Here is a 7,471-nt window from a genome sequence, read left to right as displayed (position 1 = left end):
CACATTAACCCAGCACTGAAGTGGTGCCTTTTGCTATTTAGAGATTTTTGACATTTTTATTTTTTCTCGTTTCCATGGAGATAACTTGAACATAGACTCTGAATGGGGGTAAGCTTGGTTTCCGGACCATAACTCGGAAACCGTTTAATATTTTTTCGCGAAACTTTGTATACACATTAATCCAGCACTGAAGTTGTGCCTTTTGCTATTTAGAGATTTTTTACATTTTTATTTTTTCTCGTTTCCATGGAGATAACTTGAACATAGACTCTGAATGGGGGTAAGCTTGGTTTCCGGACGATAACTCGGAAACTGTTTAATATTTTTTCGCGAAACTTTGTATACACATTAACCCAGCACTGAAGCGGTACCTTTTGCTATTTAGAGATTTTTGACATTTTTATTTTTTCTCATTTCCATGGAGATAACTTGAACATAGACTCTGAATGGGGGTAAGCTTTGTTTCCTGACCATAACTCAGAAACCGTTTAATATTTTTTTCGCGAAACTTTGTATACACATTAACCCAGCACTGAAGTGGTGCCTTTTGCTATTTAGAGATTTTTGACATTTTTATTTTTTCTCATTTCCATGGAGATAAGTTGAACAAAGCTCTGAATGGGGGTAAGCTTGGTTTCCGGACCATAACTCAGAAACCGTTTAATATTTTTTCGCGAAACTTTGTATACACATTAACCCAGCACTGAAGTGGTGCCCATTAGTTGTTTGAAATTTCTAGGAGTTCTATTTTTGTCTCTGTTATTTAGTAATGGAGGGTGGGAATGAAGAGATGGGGTTTAACGTGAAGTAAACGAATGAATGGGGGTTAGGGGAGTGGGGGGAGACATATGTTTTTACGAGTAAAAACACTTTCTAGTTTGAATAGGGTTGTGATGGATAATAATTGTTCCAGACCAAATCTGAATGAGAGTTATTCCTTTTAATTTTCATAAATGGTCACATCAACAAAAGGATAGGACTTGTAAGATGTGCTGATAGTTATTATGTGCCGGGTACATCAAGTCACATTAGGACACAGATACTCTTAATGTTTCGGTCTCAACAAGTGATTGGGTCTATCACAAGTTAAGTTACCAAGGACCCATTGTCAATTTACACAATTTTTAGATGTGATTATTTTATGAACTTTGCTTTTATACTAATGCTTACGGTAATATTTATATATTTGTATCCAGAGTTTATAGTACATGTTTTATTATCAGTTTGTTTGTTTGTTTTTTAACACCGCACTGCAGATATATGAAAGTGAACTGTAAATAATCAAGTGTGGACCATACCATCCAGTGATTGAGCATCGATCTATGCAGTTGCGATAAAAAACATTCTTCTATTATGTGATCGAGCCTGACCTGACCACCCGATCTTGATAGTAGCCTCTTACTTACTATCACCATGTGTGTCAGCATGTAAAATTTTGTGAATCTGCAGAATTCCTCAGTTGTATGGAAAGCAAGGTCCTTTCTGTGAATTGTAAAATCCATCACAAGGCCTTATTATCCCCCGCCGCGCGAAAGCGCGAAGCGGGGGATATAGTATTCACGACCGTCCGTACGTCCGTCCGTACGTCCGTCCGTACGTCCCACCTGTTTGTTGCCGCGATATCTCAAGAACTAAACACTGGATTGTCTTCATATTTGGAACTATGGTGTATATACAGACTCCGCAGACACCAGTCGGTTTTGGTGACCTTGATCCCATTTTCAAGGTCACAGCAGACAAATCTGCTTTTAGAGTTGGAAAACGGTGTTGCCGCGATATCTCAAGAACTAAACACTGGATTGTCTTCATATTTGGAACTATGGTGTATATACAGACTCCGCAGACACCAGTCGGTTTTGGTGACCTTGATCCCATTTTCAAGGTCACAGCAGACAAATCTGCTTTTAGAGTTGGAAAACGGTGTTGCCGCGATATCTCAAGAACTAAACACTGGATTGTCTTCATATTTGGAACTATGGTGTATATACAGACACCGCAGACACCAGTCGGTTTTGGTGACCTTGACCCCATTTTCAAGGTCACAGCAGGCAAATCTGCTTTTGGAGTTGGAAAACGGTGTTGCCGCGATATCTCAAGAACTAAACACTGGATTGTCTTCATATTTGGAACTATAGTGTATATACAGACTCCGCAGACACCAGTCGGTTTTGGTGACCTTGATCCCATTTTCAAGGTCACAGCAGGCAAATCTGCTTTTAGAGTTGGAAAACGGTGTTGCCGCGATATCTCAAGAACTAAACCTCTCGATTGTCTTCATATTTTGAACTATGGTGTATATACAGACACCCCAGACACCAGTCGGTTTTGGTGACCTTGACCCCATTTTCAAGGTCACAGCAGGCAAATCTGCTTTTGGAGTTAGAAAACGGTGTTGCCGCGATATCTCAAGAACTAATTGCTGGATTGTCTTCATATTTGGAACTATAGTGTATATACAGACACCCCATACACCTGTCAGATTTGGTGACCTTGACCCCATTTTCAAGGTCACAGCAGGCAAATCTGTTTTTGGAGTTGGAAAACGGTGTTGCCACAATATCTCAAGAACTAATCGCTGGATTGTCTTCATATTTGGTACTATGGTGTATATGGCGGGGGATATTTCGTCACTCTGTGACAAATACTTGTTTTAATCCTTCCCACTCCAAATCAGTTCACCAGAGGGAAATGATAAAATTTTGACATCACATCTTTTTATCCCCCGCCCCAGCGAAGTTGGGGGGGATATAGAAATGGGTTCCGTGCGTCCATGCGTGCGTCCGTGCGTCCCGAAATCGTTTTCGGAGCGTAACTCAAAAACTGTTAAATAATTTCTTACAAAACTTTGCATGTTTACCAGACACATACTGAACTGGTGCCTTTTGCTATTTAGGAGTTTTATAAATTTTCATTTTTCACGTTTCCATGGCAATAAGTTGGACTTAGGTTCTACAGGGGTGGTGTTCGTTTCCAGAGCATAACTCAAAAAACGTTAAATACTTTCTTACAAAACTTTGCATGTCTTCCAGGCACATACTGAACTTGTGCCTTTTGAATCAAAAGTTTTGATATATAGCACTTTGAGAAATTTATATTGTTTGTTTCCATGACAAGTTGGATTTAAGTTTTAATATAAGATTGGTTTACTTAAGGAGTATAACAAATAAACTGTTAAATATTTCCTTGCCAAACATTGCATGTCTATATATAAAGCGCATACTGAACTAGTGCCATTTGATATTAAGGAGTATTAGAAATGTTTATTTTAGAATTTCCATTGCAGCTATTTTGACATGGGCTAAGAGAAATGTTGGGTTAGTTACCTGGTTTGGAACCATAACGTGTTGAAAATGGGCGGGGTATATAGATGACTTTGTCAACTATACGCTTGTTTTTAGTTGATTTATGGAGTTTTCCCCCCAATGAAATGAAATAATGTCTGTTGTTTGATACAAGCATGAGAAAAACAATGAAAGCTTATAGGGCTCCTATTTGAATGATCAGAAATCTATATAGAAGGGGTTAGCATTTGTAAATAATTTGAATTGTTATAATATTTTTTAGATTAAGTAATTGCCCTATTGTAATGCTTTTGACTGATTTTCGCATAAAGAGACCTATAAATAAAATATTTACACGTGTATCTTGTAGTTATGTTTTTGAGTGAGTGAGTGAGTTTGGTTTATCTCTGCTTTTAGCAGTAATTCATTTATGTCATGGCTTGTCAGCTTAATGTGGGAGGAAAGCCCAAGTTGATGAAGGACTTGGACATTTATACTACTTTGGTGAAACCTACAAGCATGGGAATAATGCTGACGAACCCACAAACATCATTTGGTCAAACCAGGATGCGAACTTACATGGGAATCAACTCTGCACAGCGAATTAAGGAACCTCAATTAGACGCCTGGGCCATCCTTGCAGTTAAAATTGTTACGTATTGCAGACAAAGCCCATCAAAATGGGGTAATCTGCTTCAAATAAGTGCCAGGTCTTGATCACTTTATCAAATCTATGGAAGATCTCCGGATTATTCTTGATGTTTTTATGAGAATGAAGAGCATGTACTTGCCAGTCTGTACATCCCAAGACCGTCTGCGTGGTCTAGAGGTAGAGCGTCCGCCCGGAGAGTGGAAGGTCCCCGGCCGCGTCATACCAAAAGACTTTTAAAGATGGTACTTGTTGTTACCCTGTCTGGCGCTCAGCATTAAGGGGCTAAAACAAGGGCTGGTCGGCTCGGAGTCAGTATACTGTGTCTGAGTAGGGTATTCATGTTAAACTGGGGCATGGTATCTCAGTGGGCTAGCACTATTAGTCGGCATCAGTCCGGACTAGTACAAGCAGAAACACACACACGTACATGCACGTCGCTATATAAGTGCAATAATCTTGGACGCGACGTTAAACCAAATTTCACCTCACCTAACTGTACATCCCAGGGGGTTAACATATGTGTACATGTATTAGCTAAACTAAATCACATGAAGCATCATATAACTACCCGATTGCCTCTGTCATACATCCAAGATTGGACGCGTGTAGGAAGGTGCATTGAGTTTGCTGAGGGTGAAGTAAGGACGAGAAGTTATGGATGTCAACTTTCTTGTTATGAGGAACACAAGGTTTTGGAGTATATACTTACTCCATCAGGTGAATAAATGATGTGAAGCAGATCGAGAACATAAATTTTCGTCTGTGTGTATATCACTTCTAAATGCCATTCAAAGACTTGAATGATCAAATAGTGTTAAACTGTGGTAACAGTCTTTGTGCATGATGAGCTTTAACAGACCCAAGCATATTTGAGTCTATGAGTGAGTGGGTATGTTTTTATGCCACTTTAGCTATTCATTTCACTACATATGACTGGGAGATACACTGACTTCACATATTGTGATCACCTGGGGTACACGTTTGTGTTTGTTTGTTGTTAAAGGCAGCACTCAGCAATATTCCAACTATATCACAGCTGTCTGGACCAGACAATCTAGTGATGGACATCATGAGCATCGATCCACGCAATGGGGATACGATGACATGCATCAACCAAGTCGCTGAGCCTGACCACCTGATACCCTTATAGTCGCCTCTTGCAACAAGCATGGGATGCTGAAGACCTACTCTAACCTGGATCCACAAGATGTGAATCTGGAGAGAAGGAGCCAAGCTAAATAAAAACGTTTCCCTTACCCACTTTCATGCAGAAACGGTCGTTTACAACTGATTATATGAAAATTAGCACGTTTTGTTGTTATTGTTAGTATAGAATAGCAACAGTTGTTCAGTCTGAAACAAAAACAATAATAATCACAAGATGTAACAAGGGCAATAACATGAAAAACGATTGCCCTGGCCTTTTTGTCAGAAAGGAGTCATTCTGTCAGTATGGGGTAACATCTCATCAATGAAATAAATCACTGTTATCAGCCTTTGTGTTATTTACAAGTTCTCAGCTACATGGCAGCATTCAAATCTATAATACCATTTCCTTCAATCAACTTTGTCCCTTCAATATGATCAAACGAAGATTTCCCTTGATGGCAAAACACAAAGAACCAATTTAACATAGTCACTTGTGCTGATACTGTTCAATGTTATTTTTGTGGTGAGTTTTAATTCAGTTTACAACAAAACCCCATTATTATACGAAGGTTATTTATACAATGTAAAGAAAAGAAATATATGCGTTTCTATAAGGGTATCCGATTTTTAAAGTCAGTCATATTGTCTGGAAGCTGATTCTGTTTTGTAAATAAATACAATTTTGAAAAATAAATCATTTAATCAGTGTAGTATTTTCTTACAGTGAATGTATAAAGTACAATACCGTCTTCGTAGTCTAGTGGTAGAGCGTCCGCCCTGAGAGCTGCGGGTCGGGGGTTTGATCCCCGGCCGAGTCATACCAAAAGACGCTAAAAGATGATACTTGATCTTACTCCGCCTGGGATTCGGCATTGAATTAAGACGCTAAAACAAGGACTGATCGGCTTGGGGTTAGTATTCTGTGTCTGAGTGGGGTATTCATGTTTTCACGCATAGTATTTCTGTGGGCTAGCACTATAAATCGGCAATAGTCCGGACTATAAATATATACACTGCAAAAAAAACAACCAAAATACCCCCCCTCCCAAAAAAAATAAATAAGAAAACAAAAAAAAGAAAAAGAAAAAAGAAACAACAACAAAAGAACAAACAAAACAAAAAACAAAAAGCAAACAAAATAAAAACACGAAAAAGTGATTTTAGATGTATAGTTTATGTATCATATAAAATATTCAACAGATGGTACAGTCCGTTTGACTCCAAATGAGAACGATGAATTGAAAATAACTCGAAATCCAGAAAAGTGTATGAAACATCAATACGGTACTTGACCATGAATACCCTGTACCCAACAAAATCTTAATTTTGTTTATTGTAAGACCCATGACGGATGAAGTTCTTTAAGAAACATGACACGTAGGGGGACAAACCGTGGAAGGCACAGCGCAAGCACGCATGTACTGCACGTTCTGTGGTAGGGGAAATGACAGAGCGTTAGAGGGGCCGTCTCATGATACTTTCAGTCGCAATCTGACTCGCTCATGCCATAGATCTCGTCGTCGGAAGTGCTGGTGCCTGAACCGACTGCCACTATTATAGGTTGGACTTATGCTGGCCGTAGTCCATCTCGTGACCAATAACGTGGCTCTATCTCGTCAACGACTGTGGCCACACAGCGCCTCGATGTTTCTACTGTTACCCGACCAACGGATTCCTTTACGAGTTGTTCAACGTCTCGTAATTTGAACGTTGTGTTCGATCGTCCAACGTCAACCTTGACGATGCCCCATACCAACTGGATTGGATTCAGTTCGCAGTGATAAGGTGGCAGTCGTAAGACAGCGTGACCCTGACCCTTGATGTAACTGTCAACTTTATACACGGGGTCAGGTTTCATAGTTTTGATGATTTCATAGAGCTGTGGTTTCGTCGCTCGAGAGGGAAAGGTAATGTTCCTCCGTTGCAGCCAAGTAACCATGTCTCCTTTACGGTTATTAGAGGTTGGAGTCATGCTTTCTGGATCCTGCACACTATGATACGGTGCAATGTCCATGACAATGAGAGACTTGGTAGGCAAAGCAGGGACTAATTTATCTTTCACCCACTCCAGATATACATTGCCGTTCATTTCTGTGTGGTAGTCCCTGTTGTCTTTGGCCTTGGCTCTAAAGACGAGGTCACAGTCTGGGAGAAAACCATGACTAGCAGAACCAGCATGGAGAACTATGAGTCTTTCACCCTTTCCCATTGGTAACTTTCTACCAGACTCCTTACAGTCACCACTGGGTACCCACTGACTGCTGGCTGTGTGTGACGCATTTACCCATGTCTCATCTAAGAAGACGGGCTCATATCCTTCTTCACGTTTCTGCTTGATGGTACGAAGGTAATGATTTCGGAGACGAACAATGTCAGACCGTTCACACAA

The sequence above is a fragment of the Haliotis rufescens genome, unplaced genomic scaffold (assembly GCF_023055435.1).
Source record: "Haliotis rufescens isolate VD_foot unplaced genomic scaffold, xgHalRufe1.0.p SCAF_4, whole genome shotgun sequence".
NCBI classification, from domain to species: domain Eukaryota; kingdom Metazoa; phylum Mollusca; class Gastropoda; order Lepetellida; family Haliotidae; genus Haliotis; species Haliotis rufescens.
This window is presented reverse-complemented; position numbering follows the sequence as displayed.